The sequence below is a fragment of the Aquila chrysaetos genome, chromosome 4 (genome assembly GCF_900496995.4).
Source record: "Aquila chrysaetos chrysaetos chromosome 4, bAquChr1.4, whole genome shotgun sequence".
NCBI lineage: Eukaryota > Metazoa > Chordata > Aves > Accipitriformes > Accipitridae > Aquila > Aquila chrysaetos.
This window is the reverse complement of record NC_044007.1, coordinates 72,022,180-72,041,718: the sequence shown is the minus strand read 5'-3', so window position 1 is coordinate 72,041,718 and position 19,539 is coordinate 72,022,180. Positions and strand designations below refer to the sequence as shown.

The 19,539-nt window shown below is 40.5% G+C and overlaps 1 protein-coding gene across 5 annotated transcripts in view; it reads right to left on the bottom strand.

Moving 5' to 3' along the window:
• Positions 1-19,539, bottom strand: part of PTPN3 (protein tyrosine phosphatase non-receptor type 3) — a 199,818-nt gene that overhangs the window by 139,727 nt on the left and 40,552 nt on the right. The window contains exon 1 of one of the 5 annotated variants that reach the window (XM_030012298.2): positions 10,015-10,035. The exons of the other annotated variants lie outside the window; for them this stretch is intronic. The gene's annotated coding sequence lies outside the window, so the exon portion shown is untranslated. Of the gene's footprint in view, positions 1-10,014; positions 10,036-19,539 lie in introns of those variants that run through there. 5 annotated transcript variants of the gene reach the window in all.

Below are 19,539 nucleotides of genomic sequence, written 5' to 3'. Positions count from 1 at the left end.
CCTGGCTGCCATCAGATCACCGTGTCTTGCCACTGCTTGATTTCCTATCAAATCATTCTATTTAAGAGGGGCTGAATCAGTCTCCTAATTTGTTGCTACATGCACATCTATTGCAATCAGACTTTCTTTTAAAAAACAAAAGCAAAACAACTCCACACTTACTAGTTTTCTGTGAACCATTTCTGCCCAGAGTGTTTAACTGGGTAACTGTTCTTGCTGTGTTGCTGGTAATACTGCTGTGACTATTGTGAAAACCAAAAGCACCTTCCAACAGATGGCATATAGGCCAATTAATGACATCAGTGCTTCTGCGTTATTTGGCATTCTACATGAATGGAACAAATAGCCTTCCCTTTTGCCTGTGTTATCATACAGCAGTGTTCATTAATGCTCTCAAAAATGGGGAAAAAAAAAAAAATCAGGTCCCTCTTCCCACCCACTCCCCACACCCTGACAAGGAAACCATATGTTTCAGGAGATTAGTAATAGAGCAGCTTCTTTCTGAAGGTCACAATTAATGCAAAAAATAAAACCTTAACTATATTTCTTTTAAGAGGTTGTTAATGAAATGTGCGAATGCCTCAGCATTTTCATATTCAACACATTTCAGTCCAGTAGCACACAGGCTTATAATGTACCTAAGGGGAGAAGACACAAAGAATTAGGTCTGGAGTCTGGGGAAGGCAACAGCTTGACTAGACTAATTGATTTCCAGACTGATGTTTTAAAAATCTATACAGTGAAAATACTAATGAGGCCCTATTTTGGAGGGAGGAGGAGAAGAAGTTCTAAATTTAACTATCAACTTCCAGTAACTTTCAGTTACTATGAGGTCTTATGCTCCAGGTATTTAGGTTGTAAAGCAGCTGGAAAGGGTTTTCTTCCTATGAGTCCTCCAAACATATCTCGTATATACCTGGCTCTATTTGTTGTGACATGCACAAAAAGCAGTATGTGTCAGAGGACTTAGAAGTTGGATGTTGTAGCATTAAACTTACAGATGCCCAGCTCTGGAGTAAAATCAGGACTCCTACCTGTAGGTCTTGGGCTGCTTCGACAGAGTATGTAGGACAAGTTTGCCAGCTCATGTTGTGTTGAACTGTCAACACACCGAGTAGGGAGTGCTCGGTCAACATCTTCAGCAAAGAGATGCTGATGTTAGTGGTAGGAAGTGCTCCCGACACAGGTACCCGTTAAGTCTCACATCTCTGCCTCAGGTGCTCCAGAGAGGCACCTCTTGAACATAGGTAGGATTTATGTCCCTTATTTCTGGATTCTAATCAGGACCAGGTATTACCTGAGCTGTGGTTTCACAGCCCTGTTAGTTGAAATGTGAGCATCTGCAGGAGCGCATCTCAAGGGACATAGACTGTGCATTATCAAAATCAGGTGCCCCTAAAGTCTCTGATTTGCTGCCTTGTAAACACTAAGGGTTATAGTGCAGGAGTTTTAAATTTAGTCCAAGTCCCGGTCTAGGCTTTCTAAACACCTATGTTGTATCTGGCCTTTCATGCTGTTCATACTTATCCTGACTCTTGTGAGAAACGTTCTGAAGCTCTGAAGGGGCTATCATCATTCTGTGGATTTCACACATATATAGAAGAATTAAAAGAGAACATTAAGCCTGCAGAGTCATGCATGCCCATGTTAGGAAATACAGGTGTTAAAATCATTCACAGATTTAAAATTCTGCCCTCCTAGCAAAGTTCTCAACTACAGGGTCCCATTTAATATTGGAATGTTACATATTCCTTGTCACAAAGCTATCTTGTGGGGGGGGGAACGACATGACATTATTTAACCCTTCTAACATATTGGCCAGTTTTGAGAAGAAACATAACCTCTTGAGTTTTTCCTCTTTGTTGCAAAACCATTTCCCAAGTTCAACATTATTTCTCAGAAGTTAGAATTTGGGGCAGTGCAAAGCTACCCAGACAACGATGATTAGTCTACCTCTTCCTGAATCACCTCATGATGGCGTTTGCATTGACCCTGGTGTCCTTGCAAGGCAAAAATAAGAAAACATGTCCAGAGAGAAGGAAAAGATGGTTTTGTTGCAGCCTGGCCTTAGATTGGCTTAGGCTGCCCTGTCTCTGTGCTGAGTAAATGCTTGTGGATAGCAGAAGTCTATTGAGTAATGAGAGGCAGTGGGAGGGCAAGGAGAGGAAACAGGAGGAAGGGACAACAGCCTTTGAAATTTCTTATATTAAGTAGTTTGGAACGGGGATATTCACGATGTTATTTGTCACTGGCTATTTCTTTTGTTCATGCATAATAGAGGCTTGGTTGTCTTTAGTGTGCTATGAATGTTTCTATTGCTTTTCTGTACAAAGTGGGCCAAGGGATGTTAAATGCTTTACTGCTATTTTGGAGTCTTAGGTCCGTCCTTTAGATCCTTAGATTGACTCGTTCTTTTCCAGACTAAAGAAGAACAAGATTTATTATCCAGGTCCCGGCACTGCGGTCAAGTGCTCTCATTCCTAATTATTCCAAGCAGAGTGAGACACATTCCCCAGAATGACCAGGTGCCTAAGCAACCTTTTTGAATTGCTTTAGTTAGAGAAAGAAGTCAAATCATTATTTCCTACTTTCCTTGTAAAGGATCAAAGCCAGCATTTCTAGATTAAACACGTGGTAAGAGTGGCATCTAATGGCTCTGAAATCCTCAGGACGGGGGCGGGGGGGCACGCTGATTTTTGAAGGATCACATATAGATGTTTTGCCATTTTTATGAGGAAGTACAGGAATGAAACAAGGATTTTGGATGCCACCAGGCACCTAGTTCCACTGGGAACTGCAGTTTTTGGTGCTCAGATGCATGTGGATCCTGTGTGGAGCTAGCTTGCCGGTATGAACAGTTTGAGTACTTTTGGTGAAGTACCATTTCTATAAATAAACAAGTGTATAGCGCCATCACATGTTCTTCTTTTCCTGCCTTCCACTCCATATCGGACTTTTATAATTCTAGAATTACAAATATGACATAATCACCAACATTTCCGCTGGTAACATTACTCTCTGTGTAAAGCCCGATAGCTAACAAAAACTGTTTTCAAAGCAGAGCTGATCTCATTGCTGATGCTTGTGCATAAAGATGTTTTGGCATGATAAGATTCTGTATAAACCGATGTGTTTGTTATTGAAACATACCTTAAGTTTTCATATCTATTCAAAAGGGAAAAGAAAAAAAAGATAGTAACTTCTTTCCTGGATGGAAATGGCAAAGCAAAAGGATTTTTGAAATCTTCTAATCTACGACTATTTTAAGTAGAGAAAGAAACAAATTAAGCTGATAAGAGTAGGCTATTTGGCCTTTATGCAAATAAAAATTCAGTTGTTTCACTACAACAGAAGATGCTTCTCCTCCAAACCTTTCTTTATGAGTCAATAGGTCCAAGTAGCAAATGTCAAGCACTACTGCAACCTGGTATGCTACCATCTGGGAATTTCAGATAAGACTCTGTCAAAAAAATGTCAAAGAACAAACCACAAAATAAAGGGGGGAATTGCTTACAGTGGGTTAGTGACTGCTGTTCTATTAAGAGAATTAACTGGAGCAAAATAACTACAATTATAGGTAGGAACTATAATGGGAACTTGAATGAAATATATATAGTTATATGACCCACTAATGACTCAAAAAAAAGCCATAAGATGAATGAGTCACCAAGTTCTAAATATAGTTCCCTGCTGCAATAGTTTTATCATCAGACAAGGCTCCACTTGAGTTAAAGGGGAGCAAGGGCTATCTGATGGGGTCCTACAGCCATGCCTCAGTGATTCGTACGCTGACAACAAAGGGAGAGGCTACACAAGTAGTTTCTATTATAAGTGAGGTAAGAGAGAAACGTTTGCAAAGGGATGACTCAGTGATCAGAGGGCTTTCAGTTTGACTGCGATACAGTGCTTCAGATAAATGCGTTCATTATTTTCTATAGCCTGTGACCTTTCCTGCTTCATAAATAGTAACATTTATTTTTCTGCACAATATTTATTTTAACATCGTCACTATTGATTTCACTGTATTTCATCAGTTGTTCCAATTGTAAAGTTAGGCTCACTTGCTAATATAAGATCAGCAGCTTTCTAAAGGCAAAGAAAATAATGAAGTTGTGCTACAATTTTAACAGCTGGGAACAGAAATAGCCTTTGACACAATGCTTATAAAATAATTTTTTTACTACATGACACAATTTGTTTTTAAAGAACTGTGATGTGTCTTACAGACACATGTCTGGCAAAACAAAGTCATGAGAGGGGTAAAACAAACAAAATGACCTCTGCTTTGCTGGCCACCAGAACAGCACAGGAAAGGAAGTGAAGAATTTTACAAGGTCCTTTGGAAACATAAACCCAGAGACTATATTGCAAATGTTCTTACTATCTTTTGCAGTGCTGTCTCTGAAGGTCATTTCTAATTTCAGCCACAATTTGCATGAAGTGAAGAAGTAATACAGATAGCCTGCTAGAAAGTTTGTGCGTTTGGGGCACCATATATTGATACAAGGTTCTTCTGAGAGCTTATATGCAAAAGTATGTCTCACTACTTCAAGAGATTTCTTTGCACATTTGAAGAAGTTTAAGGAAACTTCAAAATAATGATAAAAAATGGTAACCTATTTCTCCTTTTTCCCATTTCCTCTCTCTTGCACCACATATGCATACTTCTAAAGAGATAAGAGGAGTGAACTTCATTGCCACTCTGCTGCAGAAGTCCATAGAGACAAACTTAAACAATGATTTATTTCTCAAAATAAATAAAACTGAGAGCAGCCTTATTTCCCTGGGAAAAATTGGCATAATTTACTGATATGAAAAATAAATAAAGCACATAAATAAAAAGCATCTGGTATTTAAAAGCTGTTAAGAACCCGGCCCAGCCAGCCTTTCTCATGTCTATAGTTCAAATAAATTGGCTTCCTCTTCGGGGTGAACATGGGATGAAAGCACAGGGCTTGTCTCTTGGCGTGGGTGATTGCGGCGCACCATTGCCCGAGCTCATCCTGTCAAAGCAATAGAGCTCAGAGTTTAAGCTGCCATTCAATCCCTAGTTTAGCACAAGCTGTTTATAAGCTCTCCGGTAGCTTGTTAATACAACACCATTTACATTGGTTATAATGACACCAAAGGAATAAATTAAGAGAGAATATTTTAACTGTACCCAAATTTAACTTGTCTTTTGTTGCTATTCAGATCAGCTGGTCTGTATGTAACCTCGTCTTGAAAACATATATGTAAAAATAGGAGGTTCACGGATAAAACTAGTCCAGAAATATAACAGTATTCTGCATGAGAGTGTGCAGGTCTGGCTAATTTGTTCCTGTCAATATCAAGACAACCGTTACATGCACTGAGTTTCTTTGAGTTAGCGTGTTCAATAAATTCAACCCTGGCAACAGTGCTGATGTCTAGCATTAGGGTTACAGACCATACGTCCATAAAAATCTTTTCTCCAATCTATTCTGAAATTCTGGCAGTGCAGCTCAGAGAAAGGGAAGAGATATAGCAGGCCTGAAGCAAATGATGAAGAGCTTGCGATCTCCCCGTGCTTATTTATGTGACAAGTCCTAAAAACAAGTCGGCATTTCCTGCAAGTCACGTGCGTCTGGGAGTCTTTGGAGATTTGTGGCAGAGAGGGTGATGCATCCTTTCATTTGTAAGCTGTGCATGCCTTTTAGGGGTTTCATTGGTCTATCCAGGGTTCCCTCGCAGTTAAATTTCTTGTTGTCTCTTCCACACACTGAGGCAATTGCCACAATGGAAGATGTGTGTGTTACACGTTTAGACATATATTCATGAAAAGCCTAGTATTTTTAAAACCATGCATTTTCAAATAACCTGCTTTCACACTATTCATATCTTAGTGTAGAATTAAATAAATTTAGTAGTCCATGCTAGAATAGGAGTATTTAGAATGTGAACTGTTTTGTGGGATATTAACTATAGAATGCTACTGCCATTACCTTTGCAAGATGAAACGATGGAAAAGTGTGGTTGATACCCTCAATATCAAACGTGAAAATATTATTGGTGGTAGCACAGATTTTCACATCAAAAGCATGTAAATGCTCAGAACTATTTATTTACTTTTTATAGTTAAGACCTAGGAAAAAAGTCTTAAGTAAAATATTATAACTGTAATTTTTCGGTGGGCTTATTATGAGGAGCTTGGTGAAGTTTTTTAAAGAATTATTTGAAGAAATTGACAGCAGTAATTTCTTTAACATTGAAGCAAAACTTATGCCATTTTCATATAAAAAGTAGATCCCTTCTTAGAAATATTTTTTGTCTATTTTGTGTGCCAAAGAGAATTTCTTTCAATGCAATACTCTACTGCTGAAAATAGTATTCTGCCAAGGGTGTAAAATGTAATATGAAATGAAGATGGATTTTCATGAAATTTTTCAGCCAGGCAGACCTTGGTATATACCAGAAATCAATAATCATTTTAGTCTCTTTTAAATCTTGTTATTTATTTCTATTCTAATAGAGGGAGGGAATAAGAAGCCCCCTGGTGACAAAACTAATATCTTTGTATTGAAATGGATATTAAAAAAGCACAGTATGTACTTAGGGACTCTAAACTGCACATACTCGTGTGCTTTGTTCCGTGCCCATAAAGAGTCCCATGGAAGCTGAAGAGGACTGTTCATATGCATAAAGTTAAAGCATATTCCTAAGCACTTGTAAGCTGAAGGGCTATTTTGACAAATGCATTAAGGATCTGTCATCCTTTTCCCTTTATGCTTATATTTCCAGTGAAAAGAGCACTCTGTATCTTAAATCTTTTTCATCAGACAAAACTGCACTGGAACTCACAGGAAGGGAAATGAAATGCAGGAAATAAAAATCACTGTCAACCCCATTGTATAAGAAGTTTACTGTGGGATGTGTTCTTTCAATACCTTAAAGCTACTCCTCCAGACTGGATTTCAGGGGACAATGTGAGAGTATGAGCTTAGAAAGTGAAACCAGGGCTCTGAGCAGTGAAAAGCATTGGCCGTCAGTCACTTCTGAGGAAAACTTGAAAAGGATTAATGCAACAAAATAAATTGAGCATGAATTCAAATGACTTGGTCAAGCTGAATCAGAGCAAAAGTTTCTATGATGCCGACGGCCTGGGAAAACGGGCTTTGCTGTTTTGTAACGGTACAATCTACTTTTTGAAAAAAGCCAACAGCATGTGTTGCTGTTTCTGGTAATTCCAAAAATCTTCTTTTACACAGAAGACTGAGATTTTGTGATTTAATAGCCCACTTCAAAAGGCAGGCGGAAAACCACACCTGCCCACAAACTGTATTTTTTATTTATTTTATCATTTGCAGAAGTACACCATTACAGAAGAAATAGCTTGAAAGGAAAAAGACAACTGGGCCTATAGATGAGTGGGGTTCCAGGCTTAATTCTAGGGTTTTTAGCTGAAAGGAATTGACCCTATAGTTAATATAAGATGGTATGATCAACCAAATAAAACTTTCCATTCTGAAACTGCAGCATGTTTGTTTGGAGTGTGTGGAAAAGGGGAAAACACTTTTAATATGATCATACATTTAGCTGGGAATGAGAAAATAGATTATATTTAAAGAATGCTTTTTCTGGTGGCTGGGAGTAAGGTTCAGAAACAAATCCCTTAAACTGCTATTATTAGCCATCTCAGAGGAGAGAAATATTTTATGTGACTCTGCCCCAGTTTGAAGACCTCTCAGTAATACAAAGAAATTAAAGTAAAACTATATGAAAGTCATTTGTCCTAATTTCTAGCGCCTACTAAAGTGATCCATATTGAAAATCTAATCTAAGGAATGATGCTTTAAAGGACTAGTTCCCTGCTCCTAAACATAAAACATTTTTCCCATCACCTCTTCTCCTTTGCCACAGAGAGGCTGTTGTGATTTTGTTTTATACCTCCAATATAAAGGTAATGCTATAATCTTAATAGGAGCTGAGAATGTTTAAAATTCAAGATACAGTTTCTAGGCATAATGGCAGAATTGTATTGGGTCGCAATCTACAAGCATCACTTTATTTTCTTGTTATGTTAATTCATTGGTGGCAGGTTAGGTGCAGTCTCCCAGTTCAACTTACATTCAGTAAATAGCTAAAGAAAAAGCCTAGCAATTAATCTGATGAGGTGAAAACCCTTCAGAAAATCGTCCCCTTCAGAAAACTGCCTCCTATGTTCTCAGTACTCTGGAAAACAGATAGAAAATACTGTAAGGAGTGAAAATTACCAGAAATGTGTGGCAATTTAAAAAAAAATAAAATCAGGAAGCATGCGTGAAACTGCAGTATAACATTTCCTGTGATGGCACCAAAAGCGCATGAAGATTTAAGAAAAAAACTAAAACAAAACAAATCTCAGGGTGTCCTGGAAGTTGTTGAAGGAGTTTGAGGCAGGAAAGCCACTAGTCATTTACAGCCAAAAATACTGTGGATTTCTGCCAACCTTGTATTTCTAGGTTTGTGTCAGTCCATATTTTCCCTGTCTTTCTGTTGGCTACTTGCCTTTTCAGTACTTTAACTAAAGGGTAAGAAATAAAGCTATAATTGGCCAGTGGACCATACTGATGAGTCAATACACTGCTTCCTTGGAGGCCAAAAATACCTTTCGCATGATGTAATGGCGGACTTTTATTTTAATTGACAACTAGTGCTATAGTCAGTGTCTATGCTAAAAACTAATGATCTGGATACTTGAGGCACAGAGGTGCGGAGGAGACAGAGGCATTCATAGCCATTACTTACCAGTGACATCCAGTCAAATGGATACACTGTATGACGTAGCTGCAAAGATTACAGGTTTCTATTGGGTAAAATTCAAGAAGGCAGCATTTGCAGAGAGAAGTAAGATTTTATTAGATAAACTGATAGAGGTCAAAGTGTGCTCTGCTTGGTCATGGAATCTCATGGCTATAGCATATACCAGCAAGGTCTCTAGCGTCTTTCTAAACAGAAAAGATATCGCTTCCATTTCTGCCTGCATTATGAGGATTTTAACCCTGTATTTACAAGTAATTTACAGTGCTTGATGATTAACAAGAACAGGATCAAGCCCCAGCTCAGCCCTGCTCCCTTGCTGGCACTAGTAGTAATAAAGAACAGTACAAACTCATTTTGGATGCAAAAGGAAATATCTGTTGAGTAAAGTCAACACTTGAACTGAAGAGAGGGTGTGAACAACAGTACATAGATATTTCTGAGTAACTTTGTGTGTGAATGTACCAGTTGTGAGAGAGGAGTGTTTTGTGGCAGGTAACTCATGGATGAGTCAGGAGCAACTCTGGTGACAAACCTGCCGGAAGAGTAATTCGCATAAACCCGTCACATTAAAACTGCCTTTAAAAGTATGTACATCTGTGACACCAAATACTCTGAATATCCACAGAAGAAAAAAAAAAAAACAAAACTTCACGAATCAGAAAGCTGGTATCAGTCTGACCACAAGAGCCAAACCTGTAAAAATGGCCTGAAGTTACAAAAAACACATAAGAAAGTTATGAACAAGATGGTCATTCTCAAAGCAAGCTGGAGAGAAAAAAACCTTTCAGAGCCCTGGCACTTCTGGGAGTCTGTAAGGTTATGGAAATGCTGCTGCAGTTTTTGTTCCCCCCCCCCCTTTTTTTTTCCCCCTCTTTTTCTCTAAAACGGAATGAGAGCATAAAATAGAAATAAAATTCGCTTTTAACCTCAAAAAAACCTAACTCACTCGTTCCCCGGCTTTGACAGAAAAGGCCGCTTCTTTTTCTGTTTCGCAATTCCCAATTTTTAAGGCTATTTTTCCCCCTTTCGGTTCGGGGAGGGGGGGCGAGGCGCTCGGGCGCGCTCCCGCCGGTCCTTTGGCGCCCTCTGGCGGCCGCAGCGCCGCTCGTGTACCCCCGAGCCGCCGTCTCGGCGGGGGAGGAGGGAGGGAGCCGGGGGGGGGGGGGCGAAAGAGCCCCCCCCCCAAAAAAGACCATTTCTACAGAAAGAGCCGATCCCGCCCGTGCTGCTCCGTTCACGCTGGGTGGTACTTACAAAGGCTTGTACCTCCTGAGAAACGCATTCCTTCCTTTGCTGGAGGTGTGCCCTTTACAGGGAAACGGACCTGGGGGTCCCCGGTAGTCCTTCAGCTTCCTCTTTTCGGAACAAAGTAGTTTCCGTAAAGCTGCAAATTTGCAGCCCGCGAGCTTTCATTTCCTGTAGAAATGCCCCAATCTTGAAGCTCTGAATCAAACAAAAAGCTGGAAACTGGATGCCCGGGACTCGAAGCCCAGCACAGCCTCTCCCGCATCCGACGCCTTTGGAAGACATCCACGCTGCAGGACGGCCTACCGGCCTTAGTCATGGGCCAGGAACCTGTTTACACTAGGTTACAGCATGGTAATAATAATTTACAACTTCTGGAAATGAAAGGGTTTTGATTTGGGTGGTTTTTTGGGTTTGTTGTTTCTTTTTTTTTTAAACTATGTGACATTAGCTGTAAAGAAAACAGTGGAACTCCCAGCTGTATTAGCCCTGGTAAACTGAGCTGAGAGTTTGTTGTTGCTTATGCTCCTGCGGCTTCTGGTGTGTTGACACTGAAATCATGTGCAGTAATAGCGAAAACAGTTAAACACAAAATACAAATCCCATATCTAAGGATCTCATTCCATAGCTCTGTTTTTCCTCTCTCCCCAAACTCCTTTCTAATGTGTATTGCAACCGTTCCACTGCACAGTTCTTTCTTTTGAGCTTTTCTTGAAGAGTTTTGCCTTTTTCCACAGAAAGCAGCTTACCATTTCCCAAGGATGCTCCCAAACGCTCTGCATCGCTTTTGCTGCTTATCTTTGTTACGCTAATGCATTTTTATAAGTGTGTTTGAGCTTTACAATGTAGATCAAATTAGATGGCCTGCAGAGAGGAAGTAATGTAAATTAAGATGAGGGCAAATGGAAGAATAGGTGTGATACATGTTGTGTACTGAACTGCTGGAAGTAGTCAGCTGCTCAGTAGCAAGCAGAGCTCAAAATCGAGACTGAACAGAGAGGAGTTAATAGCAGACAGGGGAGCTAATAGCACAGAGAGAAAGAAGAGGAATAAGAGTGTGACTACTCCATCATGTGGCATGCTCCTGTCTGTGTCTGGCATGATGGGAGGAGGTATGTTATTGAGCAAGCCGTGCTTTTTCTCATTGCCTATAATTACAGATACACCCGTAACTGCACACACAAGCTTATCAAAAAGAGGATTTCACCTCCCTTTGGACATGAGCAATGCTACAATAGCTTCTGTTACAGGCAATACCTTTGTGCAGGTGCAGTTTGGTGGAATTCTCCAGAAAGCTGTAAAGTCTTCATTTTAGTTTTCAAGCCACTGTGGTAAGCTGGTCTAAATTATTCAGTGCTGCAGCCCAGATACCAATTCTGGGTCACCTCATGTGATGGCAACCCTCTCCACTCTCAGGAGTCCAACGATAGCAGTATATTCAGACACATACAGGCATAATTGCGGGTTATGCACACAGTAGCCCTGTCTCTATCTCCCTACTGTTTATACACCTGCAGAGTCTAAGGAAGAAGAGCAGCTCAGGAGTCACGTATAGATCACTTGTGTTTGGGCAATGCCGCACAGTTCAGCTTCTGCCACATGCACTGAGATTGCGAGACTAGCTATTGCTCCATCTGCCTTGCTGCTAGGACCAAGGATTTACCTCCCCTGCAACTCTGAGGAGATTCAAATCCTAGCTCCAAATAAGGCATATTGGAGAAAAAAGCACCGAACATCAGTCTCTTGTATAAGCTGAGAGCAGAAATTCTAAGACCTGCAAGTTATAACTGCTTATGCCTTACTTCTGGCAAAGACTTGACCTGACTTACATGCCTATATCCAGGACAGTGTCCATGGCTGTAATTCTTCCAGCCAAGAGCTAGATTCCTAGCTTTCTCCCAGCTGCCGACTCAGTCCCTGAGCTTCCCCTTGGAATTTCCTACTGTGATAACCTTTTGTCTCCTTGATCAGTAATACAGCTGTCAATATGCATAAGGGCTTGCTGGACTGAGGGCTTGGGGTTGGATCCATCTCTCCCCTGAAGGCAACAGAAAGCTTCTTCCTGACAGTGCTAGAAGGGCAAAGGGGCTACATAGATCTAGCTAAAGCAAACGAGGGAGAGTACACCCCACCCATTCTTTCACAGCATTTTCCCTCCCTGACACTGGATAAAGGAGGAGTCGTCCTTTACCATTGAGCATTAAAATCATCACAGCTAGATAAAATTAATATTTTGTTGTGACATTTAAGGAAACACATCTGGATCAGAAAAACGTATCAATAACAGGCTTGACCAAGTATTTATGACACTTACTGTTATTTTCTAGTAATATTTTCATCTTTCCCTAAGACAGTTAAAGTGAATAGGAACATGGTCAATACAAGCACAAATTTTCAACCTCCTATTTATTCAAAACAAGGTGTATTGCATTAATTTAATATGGGTTTTAAACATTTATTTACCTCTATCATCTTTGATGAAATCATCTTTCAATTGTAAATCTCACAAAGTCAGCTTCAAACATTCCTGTTGAGTTTTGTCCGTGACTTCAATGAAGCTTTAATTTTGATCCTTACTTAACCATTGAAATAAAGAAACACGAGCAACTGGGATAGTGCCTGGGTGCTTTATGTAGCCCCATATCAAAGATACTTCTGTTTTCTTTCAACAGAAGTCATTCAAGATCCCCTGAGCCTGAAGGTTCCCTCCCATTTCTTCTTAATCCTTCTCCTACGCACTTGTTTTCATCCATGCCCAAATATCAAGGCACACAAAGTCTGTTTATATGGGATGAGATTAACTGCCAAGACATGAGCAGTTTGAAGGTTGCTACCCTGCTGACTTCTGGATTTTAGACCCAATTTTAAGCTCTTCCAGTTGTTGATGCTGAGATAACAGTCATTTCTCTTATTTTTAGCCATGAGCAGCTTTGAAATTAACATTTATTTGGTGCTGAATCTTGCATTTGTTTCCAGCATAGGAATAAGATTTTCCCCACATGCATTTGGCTGTGTTGATCCTTAATTAGAAAAAGGAAAGAACAGATATGCATTTTTGAGAATTGAGTTAATATTTGCTTGCACTTCATTAACTAATGCCAAATGCAGGAAGGAAGTAAATGTTCCATTCTTTAAGAAAACTAATGAATGAAAGCGCATTACAATGTGGAAAAAATAACACGGGAAACATAATTACAGGCAGAAAGGGTATTATTCCAGTTCTGACACTGGAAAAGGAGAGGGAAAGCAAAGTATAACTAACTTCAGTTTCGGTCAGCTCACACCGTTACAAGTGTTGTTTTATGGTAACGTTTGAAATGCAGCTGTTTCCATAGAAAGAAATTCTGGGTCTGGGTCTACCCTTGCTTTCCCTGGGCGTCCTGTGCACTGCCCGTGGTAGTAGCGACTTGAGCTCTGCCTGCTCGCGCTCTGCTTGCGGACCTAGAAGACGTGCTGGTAAAGTGCCGGTTGGCCCGGCTGCACCATCGTTACTGCAGCTGCTGCTGTAGATGAGCCCTGAGTGACCTGCGTGGACGGAGCGAGCCGTGGCTTCCCGGAGCCGTGAGGTTTTTATCCATGGCATCGTCTAGAAAGTCGTGCTGCAAATAACCTAGTACTGTGATGGGGTGCCAGCGTCTGAGCAGCGATGGTCTCTGAAGATAAAACCGAGCAACCTTCCTCTGCTCCCAGTCATCCCTAACAACCGGTAACCGACTGGGACCCTTGTTGGCAGCAGCCGTGCTGAAATCCGATGTTAAGTGCCGCTGTGATGGCCGTGCCTCCGTGATGATCCCTGTCTCCCCACTGGGCTTGTGGCTGGTGACTGGGCGGTAGACTGCCCTACACACATGTAGAACGACAATAAGCCTGGATATCTCATCATCGGCATACAGCTGTTTATAAAACTGAAAGGCTAATAGTAACACTATCCAAAATAGAAGTGAACTAAGTATCAAATGTACAATGCCTCTCGGGATAAATAAATCATGTGAGTCACAGGGAGCTGCAATAGCAGAGGCTGTTGAAGTTCAGAAAGGAACAGGGGTGTAAATGTCATCGCCTTTTAGGGACTGTATACTTGAAGGAAGATGCCATCACAACATGCTGTGCTTTACTTTGTTTTTCTGAACCTCAGTGGTTTTGTGCTCAGCTGAAAGGGAAATCCACAAGAGCTTTGTGCACTGGGGTTCTCCATAAGGCTGTAATGTTGTCTGCTTTTGTTTTGGGGATCAAAGGACAGGGTCTGGTATCTCCTCACTGCAATATATGGCCTGATGAGAGTAAGCACAACTTTGTTTCAAGGGCTTTACCTTTTTCCGGTTCTTTATGGTTCTAAATGTCTTCAGCTTTCAATCACAGCAACGCACAGAGTGCCCAGCACCTTGCAATAACAAATCCCAAACCTGCTGCTGTGGAAGCTGGAGCTCCAAAATTAATCAGGGCAGGATTTCATTTATGATTTTATTTTCCATGCAGAACTTTCAGTAATCTGCTGATATTTGTAACAGTATAAAAGCATTGGTAAAGGAATATACACTGTGTGCATTCACTCAGCTGGGTTTCTACATCACGTTAAAAAAAAATAAACAAAAACACCTTTCTGGAGGCCATTGGTATCTATAAGTATCTGAAATACTGTCCTGGGAACGGATGGTCCCTGAAGAAATGCTAAGCTCCCTGGCTAATCTCTAGCTTGCCCACTGGAAACACTCACACTCAGTAAGGTAAAGCATCGCTGAATGCTGGGCTGCTACTTCACATGCAGACTTGTGGAAACTCCTGATGGAAGACTGGAAGCTATGGCTTGGCATGGACTTGCCCAACCCTGTGTATTAGGGGCACGTTCTCTTCAGACTTGGGTGGCTCTCCTTAAGATTTACCCTCAGTGCTAATCAATAAACAATACGTGAATTTGAGGAGCGGGTTCGGAGGACAAGGATGATTTAGGTGCTGCAGAGAGCACAGAGTACAACCCCATGGCTTCAGCCCTAAGACAACTGGAAAACGCAAAGCGATGGTGCAAGCAGCAGGCAACTGAGACTTAGTCCTGTACCAGATCCTATCCTTCTGGAAACGAAAGGACATTCCTAAAGGTATGAGCCTGGCAGGGTTCGGCAGCAAGGAAGCCTGTAGTTTCCTCCTCCTGCCCTGCGCCAGCTCGGGCCCCGGTGCTGGAGGCAGCAAGTGGGACAGGATATATGAATTGCACTCCAGGGAATTACAGCACTGAAGCCTCCAGCATTTCTCCAGGAAAGCAGGGAAGGGAGGGTGCAGAACACACCTCACCTTTTACCTCGTCTATATGAGTTGATCCTCAGGATGAACTGACGTGAAATAGTGGGGTAGCCTCAAGACAACAGCTACTTTTTCTTTTAAAAAGAGATATATTTATTTACACCATGAATCCAACAGCGGTTCAGTGACGACCGCAATATCGCCAATCTTCCCAAAGGTAAAACCACAGCTGGGATTAGATGTACAGCTAACATAATCCATGAAAGCTTTATTGAAGCCCATGCTAATTTACATGGCTTCATCTTGTGTGATACGTGGAAAGACAACCTCAGAACAGCAAAGCCACTAGGGAAGGAAGGACAAAAGAAAGTTAGTAACCTTCACTTTGAGGTTTGGTTTTCTTTTTTACTTTTGCAGGTTTCTGCCTCAAATTAACATTGGCTAATGAAGTTCTTTGCTGTGAACAGTAGGTCGATTACTGTAAGGATTACATTTGCCTTTAATGAAGTGAATCTTACTGCTATTGCTCCTGCTCAAGGATATCCTAATAAATGAAGTCTCGCATCCTAATGAGTTTCAGCCATATTAGAAAATTATGAATAAAAAAAATTCCAAAAATAATTTTTAATTACGCAGGGATTGTTCCCAAAGCGAATCCATCTCAGACAGGAAGGTGGCTTTAAATACCTGCTGGTTTAAGAAGAACCATTTCCAAAGGGATCATTAGAAAATTCATCTTTTACAGATGCAACACTCATGGCACCAATTAATTAATGAAGCTGGAAATTAGCATAACTTTAGTACCAAAATAGATACAAAGTAGCTGTTAGAACACAAGCATCTAAAATAGAAAGTCTGATTTGTTTCTTCTTGGTTATACCAGTAAAGCAGAAATTAGACTTTGGCCTATGAGCACTTCCTTAAAAATAATCTTTCCTATCTGCAAAATTAAGACTGTGAGATGAAACATACCTTAGACAAAAATACCTTAATTATTGTGAAGTGTCAAAGCATCACTGAAATAACTGGAGCTGTACTGATAAATCCCAGCAGAGCGCCTGAGCCATCTGGGTTTCTGTGCAGAAGAGAACTGCAGTTCCATACCTGCCTGTTCTATGGATAGTTCAAACTCCACATGGCTCCTCCTGATACTAAAACAAGAAAAGTCTAAATCCATCAGGCATTTTCTTTATTAACCTGCCAGTCTCTGTTATCCTGTTCTCTGCTTCTGACTTTAAGTTCCATTCTTGCATTTAATAACTAGTCTGATGATCTCAGCTGAGTTAAATAGCTCAGTTTTTTCATACAGTAGCTAATCCATCTTTGTGCAGCCATGCAGAAGTAACACTGATAACTACCGCAGTACTTCTGCTTCAGCAACAAGGCAACTAAAGCCGTGAGAGCGGATAAAGTGCCTCTGAACTCATGTCCATAGGGTATAAATCCAAGCTGGAAAATCTAACCAGACTTCCACCTGAGTGGGAGGAGGCCTGGTTAATTTGCTTAGAAAGTGGCTATGGTGCCCGTTCCTGCTACCGCTGCTAAAATCATGTTAGATGAGGGCAAAAAATGGAGATGACACATTTGTAAACAATCTAAAAAGAAGCAGTCTCCAAATTTACCTGTTCCACGACCTTCCAATGCATTTACAACAGGGGATGTGGGTTTTCTTATGAGTGTTTTTCCAACAATAGAAAATGACTTGATGTCAACTTCTGTTTTCAAATGGCACAGACCGAGTTGGGCGTAGGAGGAAGGAGCCAGCCAAGAGGAAATTTGAGGCTTTTTAGTTTCCCACTGTAAGCAGGTATGCATTGACTGTACAGCTTCCAAAGGCGTATGCTGCAAGTCAGCATTAATAATAGCTCACAAAAATGTGGCTAAACCTGTATAATACACAAGATGTAGTCATAGCACCCTATAGGACAGCACCCATTATAGTGCAACCTCCAGCTGTCTAAGTAATAAACCCTCCACCTCCTCCAAGTCCACCACATTTACACCCTATTTGTTTCTAAAACTCCTCAGTCCCAACCTTGAAAGAACGAACATGTCTGAGAGAGGCAGCAGAAGTCAGGGTGATCGGGGATTTTCCAAGGAAATGTTTTTACTGGAGAATTCCATTTCTGAGAACTCAAATGTTTCTCCAAAGTGTAACTGTTAAAAAACTAAATTACCCAAAACTGCCAAGAGAACAAAGTATCTTGAGAGGACACATGATAGGCTATGGTGCTCCCACAGCTTGTAGCGCTTGTAATACTTGTGGGTTTTCCAGTGGGATTCCTGCATGACCTTGCCACATGGAATAAAAAACCCCCTCAGGTTCCTGCCACAGAAACAAGGGTCTGGTAACCCTGGGGTTTTAGCTTCACTGCAACTTAGCTTTCGACTCTGCAGTACGGAGCTTGCAAACCTCAAATCCCAGTTGACTCAACCAGTGGTTTCCAGACTTTTATCTCACAACTGGTCCCTCCTCTCACTGGATCTTAAAAGCCACATGGAAGCCATGGAAAGTGGACTTTCAAGCTCAATTTCATTCATAAACAAAACATTTTGACTGTTTCCAAAACATGGGTTTTTTCTGCCACTGTGAAACATTTTGAAACATTTGTTTTCCTCTGGAGTGAAATATTTGTCCTTTTTCAGAGTTTTTGGATTCCCAATAAACATGGAAATTCTCATTTTAGTCAGTTTCTACTGAAGTCCAAAAGTGGAAAGAAAGAAAAAAGAAAAAAAAAAACCCAAACCCCAGCAGCATCCGCTACTTGGGAAAGCTGCGGAGCTTTCCGTTCCTAACAGCAGAATCGCATTGCTGGTTAGAAAGAGCAACACCCAGAATGGTTTTGCATCGGAAACATGGATGAACAGGAACAGCTACAGCCTTTGTCATTATAATCGGAAAAAAAAAAGAATTGAACCCTTTACTTATATAAGCTAAAGATTTTGTATTTCCCTGCTTTTCATCTAAGTGCTTTCTTTGTATCTTAGCCAGTGGATAAGAAATTAGTCAAGAGGTTTGAGATGATGTGAAAAGAAAAAAAAAAATCTGCTAGACCTGCCTTTTTTCAGATGTTTGGAACTTGTAGGAGCAATTAGTGCTTTGTTACAATAATTGAAAATGCTTATCTTCTGAGCTGACATACTTGATGCATGAATCCGATTACTTTATGTACTTAGTAGGGATTAGAAGAGGGAAAAATGAAAAAAATAGTAAGTTTTTTTTTTCCTCATAGAGGGTTGCGGGGTTTTGGAGAGGGTTCTTCTTTAATTTTTATTTTACTTAAGAACAGAAGGCTGCAATGTCCTCAAGTTATCCAAAAGTCAGTTCCAAATCACTTTTGCTTTGGTTTCATTGAAATTTTTCCCTTCAGCAAACTCAATTTTTGACATTTTATTTGGATTCACTAAAATTTTATTTTTGAATACTGTGGAGGAGGAGAAAGTTCTCTCTGATACACTTTGGTCTGGTGTCCTAAGGAAATAAGGATTACATTATCATGCTTTCAGTGTGCTGCTTTGCTTCCCTGTCCTCCCCCTCTCTTCCCACACCCCCAAAAGATTTTGAATCTAGTTTTGATCAAATCTGTCAGAAAGTTCTGCAATTCTTACAATCTCAGGAAAGAAGGCTGGTGAGTAAAGTTGGAAAAGAAACACTATTCATACACCATTAAGGGTAGAAAAACAAATATACATCTTTCTAAATGTGGGAGAATCTGCACCAGTTTCTTATTACAGTCCTACCACTTACAGAACAGCTTGTTACCAGTGTTGGGGAGTTCAGGCTGTCTGCATGATGGTCTCCTGGCTGAATGCATAGGGTTAAACCAAAAGCTTTAAAGAAACAACAAGAAACAGTAAAATAGAGACAAGGATAAGGCTCTGAAGAAACAATAGGGAAGCCAAATATTGAGAAATTGCCTTCAGCTGGGAATGGTCTAAAAGGATGTTGTCTTCCCACAATAAAAAAAAAAAAAAAAAAAAAAAAAAAAAAAGAAAGAAAAAAGGATGATCCCAAACTGTTGCTACATCTTGGATCTAGAAATCTAAGGACACTAAATGATCTGTGAGTATTACTGAGAAATTTCAAGTACACAAAGAGAGGCCCTGACAGAGAAGAAAAACCCTCCCCATCACACAGCAGGTTGCTCCCAGCCAGTGATGGAGATCTAGGTCAAAAGGAACGGATGTGTATTTTTTAGGAAATATTTAGAGATGGGGAAGTGGATCTGTTTCATCCTTTACTATAACGTATTGTGTATGTGAGTAGAAGAATCAGTAATGCTTTGAAGAAACCGTTCA